General features: G+C 45.4%; 1 protein-coding gene across 1 annotated transcript in view; it reads right to left on the bottom strand.

The window, feature by feature from the left end:
• Positions 1-14,189, bottom strand: part of LOC124594462 (inactive ubiquitin carboxyl-terminal hydrolase MINDY-4B) — a 335,745-nt gene that overhangs the window by 85,494 nt on the left and 236,062 nt on the right. The gene's annotated exons all lie outside the window — the stretch shown is intronic.

The raw sequence follows: 14,189 nt of genomic DNA, 5'->3' as shown, positions 1-14,189 counted from the left end.
ATTAACAACATAGGAGACAATCTGAGTAGCTGTCTTAGATTGTTTGCACATGATGTTGTCATTTACCGTCTTGTAAAGTCATCAGATGATCAAAACGACTTGCAAAATGATTTAGGTAAGATATCTGTATGGTGCAAAAAGTGGCAATTGACCCTGAATAAAGGAAAGTGTGAAGTTATTCACATGAGTACTAAAAGGAATCAGCTAAATTTCGATTACGCGATAAGTCACACATATCTGAGGGCTGTAAATTCAACTAAATACTTAGGGATTACACTTACAAATAACCTAAATTAGAACGATCACATAGATAATATTTTGGGTAGAACAAACCAAAGACTGCGATTCATTGGCAGAACAACTAGAAGGTGCAACAGGTCTAGCAAAGAGACTGCTTACCCTACGCTTGTCCGCCCTATTCTGGAGTATTGCTGTGCGATGTGAAATCCGCATCAGGTGGGACTGACGGATGACATCGAAAAAGTACAAAGAAGGGCAGCTCGTTTTGTATTATCGCGAAATAGGGGAAATAGTGTCACAGGCATGATACGTGAATTAGAGTGGCAATCATTAAAACAAAGGCGACTTTCGTTGCGACGGGATCTTCTCACGAAATTTCAATCACCAGGTTTCTCCTCCGATTGCGAAAACATTCTGTTGGCACCCACCTACATACGGAGAAATGATCATCACGATAAAATAAGAATAATCAGGGGTCGCACAGAAAAATTTAAGCGCTCGTTTTTCCCGCGTGCCGTTCGAGATTGGAACAGTGGAGAGACAGCATGAAGGTGGTTCATTGAACCCTCTGCCAAGCACTTTATTGTGAATAGCAGAGTAATCACGTAGATGTAGATGTAGATGAGATGTAGATGTTAGCAAAGACACTCGTGTCGGTTGTCTGCTGACGTGTCGCATTAACGCCAAATTTCGTCGCACGTCCCACATTAATCTCTGCGATTATTTTACGCAGTGTTGCTTGTCTGTTAGCACTGACAACTCTACGCAAACGCCGTTGCTCTCGGTCGTTAAGCGAAGGCCGTACACTAATATGTTGTCCGTATTGAGTGGTAACGCATGAAGTTTGGTATTCTCGGCACACTGATTTTGTGGATCTCGGAAAATTGAATTCCCTAACGATTTCCGAAACGGGATGTCAAAGTCTGTCAATTCGCGTCGTGAGGTCACAATCCTGTCGGAAACCTTTTCACATGAATCACCTGAGTACAACGCACTGCCCTTTTAGACCTCGTGTGCGCAATACTAGTGCCATCTGTATATGTGAATATCGCTATCCCATGACTTTTGTCACCTCCGTATATGCTGCAGGTACCTTATTTACATTGTGATACTATGTCGCATAGAGCCACTGTACTAATGGCGCTTACTATCAGTGACAGGCGAAGATACTATTCCGTGCTTCAAGGGATAGATGGCTTTCCGCTAAAATTTGGTAAGCTGTTCACCTGTGAGGACATATAAGGTGAATAACAATTACGAAAACCAGCCTGGAAGTATTCTGCTTAATACACAAGATATTGTCTTGTCTTCATATGTGTTGAGACCTAATATATTAAAGGTATTATGTTCGTATAAGATACAAATACAAGTCAGAATGGTGCTGCCACGTATACGATAAAGTACTATTATGAGGCGAACTTGTTATTCTCAATTTTGTTACTATTCCTTCGCTTGATCTGCTTTCGCAAGCAGTTCAACACGTTTCGCCACTCTGATCATATGGTTCAAATGGCTATGAGCACTATGGGACTTAATTTCTGAGGTCATCAGTCGCCTAGACTTAGAGCTATCTAAACCTAACTAACCTAAGGACAGCACACACATCCGTGCCCGAGGCAGGATTCGAACCTGCGACCGTAGCAGCAGCGCGGTTCCGGACTGACGCGCCTAGAACCGCTCGACCACAATGGCCGGCGCCACTCTGATCATCAGATAAGAAGACTCTAGGCTCGGTGTCTAACAGGAGTAGTTGTAACATATACGCAGATATCACAAATCAAACTAGTAGCAGCCTCATATCCTTCTAAGTTAAATCATTAAGTGGATCGAAACAGCATATCCAGACACTCTGGGATGATGATGGCATTGAAACAGAGGATGACACGCGTAAAGCTCAAATACTGAACACCTTTTTCTAAAGCTGTTTCACAGAGGATGACCGCACTGCAGTTCCTTCTCTAAATCACCGCTCGAAAGAAAAAATGGCTGACATCGAAATAAGTGCCCAAGGAATAGAAAAGCAACTGAAACCACTCAACAGAGGAAAGCCCACTGGACCTGACGGGATACCAATTCGATTCTACACAGAGTACGCGAATGAACTTGCCCCCCTTCTCACAGCCGTGTACCGCAAGTCTCTAGAGGAACAGAAGGTTCCAAATGATTGGAAAAGCGCACAGGTAGTCCCAGTTTTCAAGAAGGGTCGTCGAGCAGATGCGCAAAACTATAGACCTATATCTCTGACATCGACCTGTTGTAGAATTTTAGAACATGTTTTTTGCTCGCGTGTCATGTCATTTCTGGAAACCCAGAATATACTCTGTAGGAATCAACATGGATTCTGGAAACAGCGATCGTGTGAGACCCAACTCGCTTTATTTGTTCATGAGACCCAGAAAATATTAGATATCGGCTCCCAGGTGGATGCCATTTTCCTTCACTTCCGGAAGGCGTTCAATACAGTTCCGCACTTGGTTCAAATGGCTCTGAGCACTATGGGACTTAACATCTATGGTCATCAGTCCCCTAGAACTTAGAACTACTTAAACCTAACTAACCTAAGGACAGCACACAACACCCAGCCATCACGAGGCAGAGAAAATCCCTGACCCCGCCGGGAATCGAACCCGGGAACCCGGGCGTGGGAAGCGGGAACGCTACCGCACGACCACGAGATGCGGTCACAGTTCCGCACTGTCGCCTGATAAACAAAGTAAGAGCCTACGGAATGTCAGACCAGCTGTTTGGCTGGATTGAAGAGTTTTTAGCAAACAGAACACAGCATGTTGTTATCAATGGAGAGACGTCTACAGACATTAAAGTAACCTCTGGCGTGCCACAGGGGAGTGTTATGGGACCATTGCTTTTCACAATATACATAAATGACCTAGTAGATAGTTTCGGAAGTTCCATTCGGCTTTTCGCGGAAGATGTTGTAGTATACAGAGAAGTTGCAGCATTGGAAAACTGCAGCGAAATGCAGGAAGATCTGCAGCGGATAGGCACTTGGTGCAGAGAGTGGCAACAGACCCTTAACATAGACAAATGTAATGTATTGCGAATACATAGAAAGAAGGATCATTTACTGTATGATTATATGACAGCGGAACAAACACTTGTAGCAGTTACTTCTGTAAAATATCTGGGAGTATGCGTATGGAACGATTTGAAGTGGAATGATCATATAAAATTAATTGTTGGTAAGGCAGGTGCCAGGTTGACATTCATTGGAAGAGTCGTTAGAAAATGTAGTCCATCGACAAAGGGGGTGGCTTACAAAACACTCGTTCGGCCTATACTTGAGTATGGCTCATCAGTGTGGAACCCGTACCAGGTCGGGTTGACAGAGGAGATAGAGAAGATCCAAAGAAGAGCGGCGCGCTTCGTCACAAAGTTATTTGGTAAGCGTGATAGTGTTACGGAGATGTTTAGCAAACTCAAGTGGCAGACTCTGCAAGAGAGGCGCTCTGCATCGCGGTTTAGCTTGCTGTCCAGGTTTCGAGAGGGTGCGTTTCTGGATGAGGTATCGAATATATTGCTTCCCCCTACTTATACCTCCCGAGGAGATCACGAATGTAATATTAGAGAGAGTCGAGCGCACACGGAGGTTTTCCGGCAGTCGTTCTTCTCGCGAACCATACGCGACTGGAACATGAAAGGGAGATAATAACAGTGGCATGTAAAGTGCCCTCCGCCACACACCGTTGGGTGGTTTGTGGAGTATAAATGTAGACGTAGATGTAACTTTTGGCATGGCCCTGCTGGTCAATAGTCAAACAGGGTTACTACAATTACTGCATCAGTAATTGACCATTTGGCCACAAATACGGCCGGCCTGTGTGGCTGTGCGGTTCTAGGCGCTACAGTCTGGAACCGCGTGATGGCTACGGTCGCAGGTTCGAATCCTGCCTCGGGCATGGATGTGTGTGATGTCCTTAGGTTAATTAGGTTTAAGTACACTCCTGGAAATGGAAAAAAGAACACATTGACACCGGTGTGTCAGACCCACCATACTTGCTCCGGACACTGCGAGAGGGCTGTACAAGCAATGATCACACGCACGGCACAGCGGACACACCAGGAACCGCGGTTTTGGCCGTCGAATGGCGCTAGCTGCGCAGCATTTGTGCACCGCCGCCGTCAGTGTCAGCCAGTTTGCCGTGGCATACGGAGCTCCATCGCAGTCTTTAACACTGGTAGCATGCCGCGACAGTGTGGACGTGAACCGTATGTGCAGTTGACGGACTTTGAGCGAGGGCGTATAGTGGGCATGCGGGAGGCCGGGTGGACGTACCGCCGAATTGCTCAACACGTGGGGCGTGAGGTCTCCACAGTACATCGATGTTGTCGCCAGTGGTCGGCGGAAGGTGCACGTGCCCGGCGACCTGGGACCGGACCGCAGCGACGCACGGATGCACGCCAAGACCGTAGGATCCTACGCAGTGCCGTAGGGGACCGCACCGCCACTTCCCAGCAAATTAGGGACACTGTTGCTCCTGGGGTATCGGCGAGGACCATTCGCAACCGTCTCCATGAAGCTGGGCTACGGTCCCGCACACCGTTAGGCCGTCTTCCGCTCACGCCCCAACATCGTGCAGCCCGCCTCCAGTGGTGTCGCGACAGGCGTGATTGGAGGGACGAATGGAGACGTGTCGTCTTCAGCGATGAGAGTCGCTTCTGCCTTGGTGCCAATGATGGTCGTATGCGTGTTTGGCGCCGAGCAGGTGAGCGCCACAATCAGGACTGCATACGACCGAGGCACACAGGGCCAACACCCGGCATCATGGTGTGGGGAGCGATCTCCTACACTGGCCGTACACCACTGGTGATCGTCGAGGGGACACTGAATAGTGCACGGTACATCCAAACCGTCATCGAACCCGTCGTTCTACCATTCCTAGACCGGCAAGGGAACTTGCTGTTCCAACAGGACAATGCACGTCCGCATGTATCCCGTGCCACCCAACGTGCTCTAGAAGGTGTAAGTCAACTACCCTGGCCAGCAAGATCTCCAGATCTGTCCCCCATTGAGCATGTTTGGGACTGGATGAAGCGTCGTCTCACGCGGTCTGCACGTCCAGCACGAACGCTGGTCCAACTGAGGCGCCAGGTGGAAATGGCATGGCAAGCCGTTCCACAGGACTACATCCAGCATCTCTACGATCGTCTCCATGGGAGAATAGCAGCCTGCATTGCTGCGAAAGGTGGATATACACTGTACTAGTGCCGACATTGTGCATGCTCTGTTGCCTGTGTCTATGTGCCTGTGGTTCTGTCAGTGTGATCATGTGATGTATCTGACCCCAGGAATGTGTCAATAATGTTTCCCCTTCCTGGGACAATGAATTCACGGTGTTCTTATTTCAATTTCCAGGAGTGTAGTTCTAAGTTCTAGGGGACTGATGACCTCCGATGTTAAGTCCCATAGTGCTCAGAGCCATTTGAACCATTTTGAACCACAAATACGGACAGTATTTATCCATTTTACATTACCTATTTCCACCATCTTGGAAGACATATGACGTCACTGCGAGGAGAAGCAGAAGAGAGAGGGGAGAGGGACCTTGAGAAGGAGGGAGGAGATGACTTTGGGAAGGCGACCTTGAGGGGTGACCCTGAAGGGGAGCTTCAAGACACTGACGTAGACGATTCCCTATTGTCTGTCCTCTAACTCTCCTTCGTCCACTATTTATAGATTTAAGTATCTAACTAATGAATCGTGGAAAATAAATCATGGTAATGTGAAGTCGGTTTGTGGCTAAGAAAGGACTGAATTATGGAAAAATTAAAATTTTGAGTCACCTTACCAATGACGCAAATGCTTAACAGATAGCAAAGTTAAGTGTAAAAATAAAATGGAAATTTATATTCGTATTCTAGACTTCTCCTATTCCTGTGGTGAATTCTTGTTTAGAAACATGTGGTATGTATTATGTTAAAGAGTAACGCACGTTTCACTATCGCCGAGTTAATTTTTTTTCACCTATGTAAAAACTAGCCAGTTATCGTAACGAAATTATTTGTGTTTCGAATATCATTAAAATACGTCGTGCACATCTGCAAGTTACTATCACAGTCACAACGATCACACACGCCAAAAATGGCTAATTTCTTCTGTTGTTCGTAATTTCCAATAACCTAAGTTCTAAACACATTAATCTGTCTCAGAATATTCTAAGCGAGTCAAAATCAGTGTATCATCGCGTGACGTGAGATTCCGTAGTTGGTAAACTTGTACTCCTCTTGTTACATTGAAGTAAAGCAAGAAATCGAAGTTTCCGGATTCCTTTCCCTACTGCTGTGATTAATTTACTTCAACATCAAGAAACAGGAAGCTGATCCAAGTTTCCCGTAACCTGGAGCATTGTGCCTCGTAGTAATTTCCGGAGGTGTCACTCATTAGCGATGCAATGAGCAGGAAGCAAACCGAAGTGGCTGCTTCCGGTTCCCGTCCGTAGAAGTAATCCAGAAATACGTGTCTGCGTCACGCGAAATCGTAAACTGTGCATCCACCGGCGCTGGTGTGACGCTAGCACACAAATGAAAATGCGTTCCATAGCAGAAGATCGTTAATACCATGGACGCAACACAGCTATAGCTATTTAAGTAACGCAGTTCGTTTCCTGAGAACCGAAGAGAAAGGGCGTTGGAAACTGAGAAAACTAAAGTAAGTGATAAGTAAAAATACTATAATACCATTAAAGACGCGATGATGTATCATTGTACCATTGCGGCGTGTTAAATACGCGATTATTGCACTTTTTCTTTTCATGTGCCGGTAAGATTACTGCCACTATTTCTAGGGGTGTAGAAGAGACCCATCTTAGTTGACCAATAATGCGCAATTATTCTAGACACACGGGGCAGAAAAATACACGGAAAGAGGCCTGAATTGCAAAAGAATATATGTAATTTTCAACAGAACAGCACAGCTGCCCTGAAACGTTACTTTTCATAGTCAAATAACAGCGGAATTTAATGTACGAATCATCGGAACAGTGGCGCTGTTCAACAGATTTGGCACCCACACCTAACAAAGTTCTGTCAGCCCAGTGGTACGACCGTGGCACGTAGATATTTGTTTTAAGGACTTTCGGGAATCATTCGGAAAACGGTGTCCAATGTACATTCATTCTACTTCAAAAAGTGTGTTTTTTCCCTTGGGAACACGCGTTAACCGCCGAGTAAAGAACTTTTACTTTGTCCTATACTTTTGATTGTTTTTTTCCTCTAAGTGCTGGGTCACGTACTCCTAACTTTCTTGAAGCCGAAAATGCACTCTAGGATGCAACGATGTTTCATTCATCGGTGTATCTTACGCCTCGCCTTGCACAAAGACTGGTCTGATGTCGACGGAGAGCTTTAGACTAAAATTTTTTTCCCTTAAAACGCAAGAAATAACAAACGTCGAGAGAGATGTCTGATGTTGAGTGACCACTGTGAAAACACGCAGATGCAGTGTACTCATATGAGACAGTGTGGTCAGCACCTGACGGAGTCTGAAAGGGGCCTCATTGTGTCTCTCCATTTGGCCACCTGGTCGAATCGTGCAATATCCAGATTTGTGGGGCATTTGATGTAACAGGGACTCTCCATTTGGGTAACTGGTGAATCATGAAATATTCAGATTTATGGGGCATTTTATGTGACAGTGGCTCGATGTTCGATCGAGTGAGATCGTGAGTCATACGAGACAGTGTGGTCAGCACCTGCCAGAATTTGAAACTGACCTCATTGTGTCTCTCCATTTGGCCATTTGGCCGTTTGGCCATTTGGCCATTTGGCATACTCTTCGTTAAAATTCCGAGCTACCACATCTGGTCAGCATCTGACAGAGTTTGAAAGGGGCCTCATTATGGCTCTCGATTTGGCCAGCTGGTCGAATCTTGCAATATCTAGATTTGTGGGGCATTTAATCTGACTATGGCTCGATGTTGGATCGAATGGGATCGTCGTCAAGATTCCGATCGACCACATCTGGTCAGCACCTGACAGAGTTTGAAAGGGGCCTCATTGTGTCGCTCCATTTGGCCAGCTGGTCGAATCGTGCAATATCCAGAGTTGTGGGACATATGGATGGACAGTAGCTTCACGTTGGTTCGAGTGGAATCGTGAAGGTTGGCATGCTCGTCGTCAAGGTTCCGATCGACCACTTCAGACCACCGCAATGGAGAATCGCTGATTGTGCACTAAGCGAATCCTCACCTCTCCGTATCCGAGCTTGTCTTCTGGGGACAAGTACTAGATTCCGTGCAACATTTTGTGTCATGCAGTATTATTGGTCTGAGACTAGCAGAACCCAGGATGCAGAATTATCATCCCATATAATGGCTGCTGTTAACACCACAACACAAATGGTTGCACATGGAATGGTGCCATGACCAAGAAGCATCGACTACTGACTAATGGCGTCGTATTGTGTTCAGCGATGAATCATGGTTCTGCACTACCCCAGATGACATCACCGGCAAGTATAGCGAGAGGTCATATTCTCCCAATGTTTTGGAGAGAGATACTTCTGGCGTCAAGGTGTGGGGAGCCACTGTGTATGACCACAGGTCACGGCTGGTAGTGACTGAGGGAACTCAGAGGACACAAAGGTAAGCCACGGAAATCCTGCCTCAGCATGTGCTAGCTCTCATGGACAGCATCGTGGTGCCATTCTTAAACCGAACAATGCTCGTCGACACATGGCACGTGTCTTTATGAACTGTCTGCACAAAGTTGAGGTACTCCTGTGACCAGGAAGATATCCAGATCGGTCCTCAACACAACACGTATAGGACCAGCTCAGATGTCAGCTCTGTCCCAGCGCCAGTACCCAGCACATCGAAGAACAGTTACAGCAATTGTGGGCAAGCTTCCTCAGAAGAGGCCACAACAGCCTTGTGACGCATCTCCCCGCAGCATAGGTGTATGCATTCAGGCCAGAGGGAATGCTGCGCCATACTGATAAGTGGGCTCATACTGTCAAATGCGAGTCGATATGGTGAAGTAACATCACACACCCTCTCAATCAGTTTTCATTGCGTTTCTTCTTTGTCAGCCAATCACTTAATCTAAGGACAGTGTGTAATTTTTTCCAAAACCTCCTAATAGCCGCGTGGGGTAGCCGCCTTGTCACGGCCCGCGCGGCGCCTCCCGTCGGAGGTTCGAGACCTCCCTCGGGCATGGGTGTGTGTACTGTCCTTAGTGTCCTTAGCGTAAGTTAGTTTAAGTTGGATTAAATAGTCCTTAAGCTTAGGGACCGATGACCTCAGCAGATTTGTCCCATAAGACCTTACCACAAGTTTCCAATTTTCCTAATTGTTTGAGACGTCATTCCAATAATCCCATACTACTGTGCGAAAGGAATTGTTGTGACGTCCCTAATTCCAACCGTCATTTTCAAATTGTACATCATAGGTAATTTCTTAAGAGCTATCGCGTTTAGGTTAGGACTGGAGGTTATTACCACGGTCGAGAGGCGCTATGCTCGACCAATTGACGCCACTGTCAGATCACAAGCTGGAGCAGTCGTTCGTGTGAGTACATATAGCATGATACTGCTCTATAACACAGAGATGTACTTATTATTTATACAATAAATCTGTACGTTAGTAATATTAATTACTGTGTTAATCAGCAGCCAACGGCCTTGCCGCAGAGGTAACAGGGGTTCCCGTCAGATAACCGAAGTTAAGCACTGCGACAATGAGAGAAACATCTGTCAACAATATGACTCGTAACGCACTTAGATTGCTGGCATGCAGAACGTCAGCACAGTATGAGATGACTTCTCTTGACAATACATGACGTACAACTACTGTCCATCCGGATGTCTAGAATGGTTTGTGGACAAGCTCCCCACACTTCCCCTCCCTTTCCTCCCCCCCTCCCCCCCACAAAAAAGAAAGAATTGTTCAAGCACTCACTAGAGGTCAGTCATAGCCTATGTTGATGTTGTTTGAGCTACCCTCATCTTACAGATGCTAGGCAGCCCTGCGCACTCGAGTAGTATCAACTATCAGATGGAACCCAAGCCTGTATGCACTACGCAAAGAACGGACACACATACTATTTCATGATGTCAGCCCTGTTGACTGCAGTTGTCACGGTACTCCTCGTCCGTTATGAGAGCACTGCCGTCACCACATCAAACAGTTTCCACAACACTGAAAGGGCTGTAAGGTGTCGTCCAAATGCACCAGAAAAAAAGACGGTGAGATCACACAAACACAAAGTTAGGGGACCACTCATGGTGAGACACACCCTGCTTTTGTGTAATGTAAGTACAGAGAGTTACAGGGTCACTTTTTTCAGTCCAGAAGTGTGAAATGTTGCTCAAAGGTGCCTACAACTTTTAACTATAACGGCGCAACAAACTTGGCTGCCTGTAACATCTGATCTGCTTCGGGCCCCGCGACGCTTCAAATAGCAAGGCGACAACACTTGCTAAAAAGAGGCCAGAGCTTAGAAGTTCATGTGAGGTGTAAAGTTAGCTACTGAGGTCACATTGGCACCAAAGTTTACGATAATTCTGTCCAACGCCCCCGTGGCCGTGTCACACGATCGGAAGATCGTCGAAGTCCCTCCCCCTCCCCTTAATCACGCCTCACCCCTTCTCTTGATGCCTCTGCGATGGGGGTCAGAACAGCGACGCTCAACGTGAGACACAGAGTACTTCAAGCTGGCGGGACGGATTGCAGGCACACTTATAAAGATACCTTCCTGAAATTTGACTGAATTACTCCTCGGGAATGTCCACAAGGAGTAACAGGCTTTTTTGTGTTAATTTATTCATTAGTTATTGCAAAAAACTTGATTAAAAACACATGACAGAACTACATCTTTGTTTCAAACGTACGCCATTTCAACATTTTTTTCAAATTGTCAAATACTCTGCCATTACTCCGTGCGCTATATGGTATAGATTAAGAAAATGGTTTGATTTTGATTTCGTATAAGATCTGCAGACGGCAGGACATTCGTGTTATAATTGGGGTGAAACTAATGTAAAGTAAACGCGATGCAAAAGAGATAGGAAGGAAGTAATGACATAAAGCCGCACAGGGTACTGTGGCAGTGCAACAAAGAGCTGGAATTTGTGTCGGACCGGGACTCGAACCTTGACGCTCCTCTTCTCCAGAACGGTTGCCTTAAAAACTTTCGCATCCGGACACACTTTCCATCAGACCCAAATTCTCAGCTTTTCGTTTGTCTCGCAACAACGACCCCCGCCCTTTAACCCCCTGCCCGCAGATTTCTGATTCCCGTAGGAGTTCGGATGTTGGCTATGCATCCGCACTCTAACTTTTTCAGCAAACAGCCGTCGCGCTCATAGACGTGTCTATAATGCAGGACTGCCGTCAGGCACTCATCTCATTCTCTTACAGTAAATTTAATTCCTCGGATGACGGGGGGGGGGGGGGGGGGGGGGGGCTTAATGATGACTGAATTTCTTAAAAAAGTCAGAAAATATTTTCCGAAAAAATCGTAAAAATCGCTTATTTTGTACGCTGACTGAATGGACTTAAGTACAGTATGATTAAATTGTTTTAAAAATATTTCTCATAAAATAACATTCTAGTCAAATGGAAGTAATGAAACTCGAGCAAAGGGCATGGCAACAGTACCTTAAAATCTAGTTTGGAGAAAAAGATAGATGGTCTGGGTAAGAAAAAGTGATACAGAAATTATAGATTTGTGTGTATTACAGCTAGAAAGAGAATTCATTCCTGTCATTTAGCAGTTTCGAGTGGGTCAGCTCTGTGTGGTGGCTTGGATAACATTTATACGTTTATGTGGAAGGTTCAGAATTCTCCCAGCTTTTTTTGCGATAACAGCGGGACGCACGGCTGTGCCAGAGTCCAGTACTCTCCAAAACTTAGAACATGGTGCAAACATAAACCCGTGAAACGCACTATTAAAGGATCTTGTAGTCAGTAACACCAACAACTACCCGGGGTATCAGACGATAGGATGAGTGGCAGAGGTACATCATGCTGGTCCTGTGTGTGAAGGGGCACTGCTGATAGGAACGAATGAAGTTGTCGACTTGCTTGCTGACGGGTGACTGCGCAACGGGACGGAGAAATACGGCCGGTTCCACTACTCTAGCAAGTGTAGATACAAATTAGCACCAACTCAAGCTGAAAACTACGTCTTCCGTACCAATACAAGCGATATCACTATGTGGCAACTGCCCAAAACACTATATTCCAACTGTGATACGAACCTGGACTGTAGCACAATGCATACCCCAGTGAGAAAATTCTTCCACCGCTTCAGCCACGGAAGGCTTAAACAGCACCTTCATCGATTTGTGAATGCGGCGTGAAGGAATGCACCTGGGATATCAATATCGTCCGTTGCCCTCTAAGTTAGTGCAGTGATGAGAAGATACGAGCTCGTAGTTACTTATTAGTGCGAATAATTCCTTAGCAACAAACAATGTAACGTCCTACGTAGAGAGTGATTCCGTGATCATGTTACAACTCCCAGGGAGGATGGATAAGGGTAAATGTACCAATCTGAGGTAAGGGTGCGTGGTCCGTAATCGAGCAAGTCGAGCATTATAACCTAAAATCCATCTCATACCTTAGGCAAGAGGATGTAAAGGGTTATACAAAAGTCCGTTAACATTTGAAAATGCACTAATTCATGGAATAATGTAGGTAGAGAGGAAAAATTGACACGCATTTCTGAAATGACATGGCGTTTTATTGAAACGAAAAGTGAATGAAAAAGCTGCTGAGCGGATGGTGCTGGGGAGCAACACATCAGTGACACTGCGTGAGAACCGTGTATAAGATGAGCTGCAGTGAGAGGAGGGGTCAGATCATCCCCAGCCTGGCTCATAAGTACCTGCTGGAAGGTACGATTTTTATGCAGGACGGCATTCCACTTTCTGTTGCTAGAATCCGGGAAGAATAACGTGGCCGATAGATGCGCAGTCGGCAAGGCACGTATAGGGAGAGTGGAAGTGGTGGGGATGATGGGCAGGCTCTGTAGGGGAAATACTGAGAGCTGGAGGGGAAGAGCCATTCTAAACTGAAGCTCACATTTTTTGTAAATACTAAGTGGAGCCACCCCTCACCCACACTTGAGTGGTGAGCATTCAAAAGGATCTGTCACCTCTGCTTTGGTCAGTACCTAAAAAGAATTCCGCTGAAAATGCAACAATTTATTTTTGCTTGGCTTGTTAACCATTTTTAACTTTCAGACAAGCGTCATGAGTTGCGAATTATCAGTAAAACCTACACATTTCTCTTATTGCCAGTTAAAATTCGTTTCTTTTGCCAAAGCATAGTGGGGTTCACAAAATGTCACCTCACTAACATGTTGTGCAGACACAATTGTGAGAGAATGCTGAAACAGTGGTTTATTAAGTTAATTGAGTGATGAAATGAGGGAAAGTAAGGTCAGTATCTTATGAAAAAGTACATCCTTGACACAAAATAAACATGTAATGTCTTGAGTTATGTTGTTCTCAAACCCATTCATCTGCTATCGATAGCCCTTAAAAATTACATTCTTTCATTGTAAACGTTTATAGTTAGTGGACTAAAATGATAGATAATGAAGTTTTGCATAATAAATATAAGGCAAAATACTCTCCTCTTTGCATGCTACCATTTGCCAAAATCTCTTTTCGATATCTCAAATCGTTTGTGAAATATGATGAATGTTACAGATATTTCACTCTGGTTTTATTGTGATCGCAAATGAGTGTGCAGCATCAGATCAGTTTTCTCGAGATTGGTGAGAGATAGAGGCCTCCATCCAAGTCTAAAGAAAAATTCGATGTGTTAACTAAGTTTCATATGCAACAACATATTATGTAATATGCACCAAACAAAATCTTAGCGACCCCTATTTGTCGTTGCAAACTAATTCGAATCTCTCGCAGTGTTATACTTCCACGTAAATATCAGTGTAACTACGATCATTAACGAAATGGTGGCCAC

This window comes from Schistocerca americana, chromosome 2, assembly GCF_021461395.2.
Source record: "Schistocerca americana isolate TAMUIC-IGC-003095 chromosome 2, iqSchAmer2.1, whole genome shotgun sequence".
Classification (NCBI taxonomy): Eukaryota; Metazoa; Arthropoda; class Insecta; order Orthoptera; family Acrididae; genus Schistocerca; species Schistocerca americana.
This window is presented reverse-complemented; position numbering and strand designations above follow the sequence as displayed.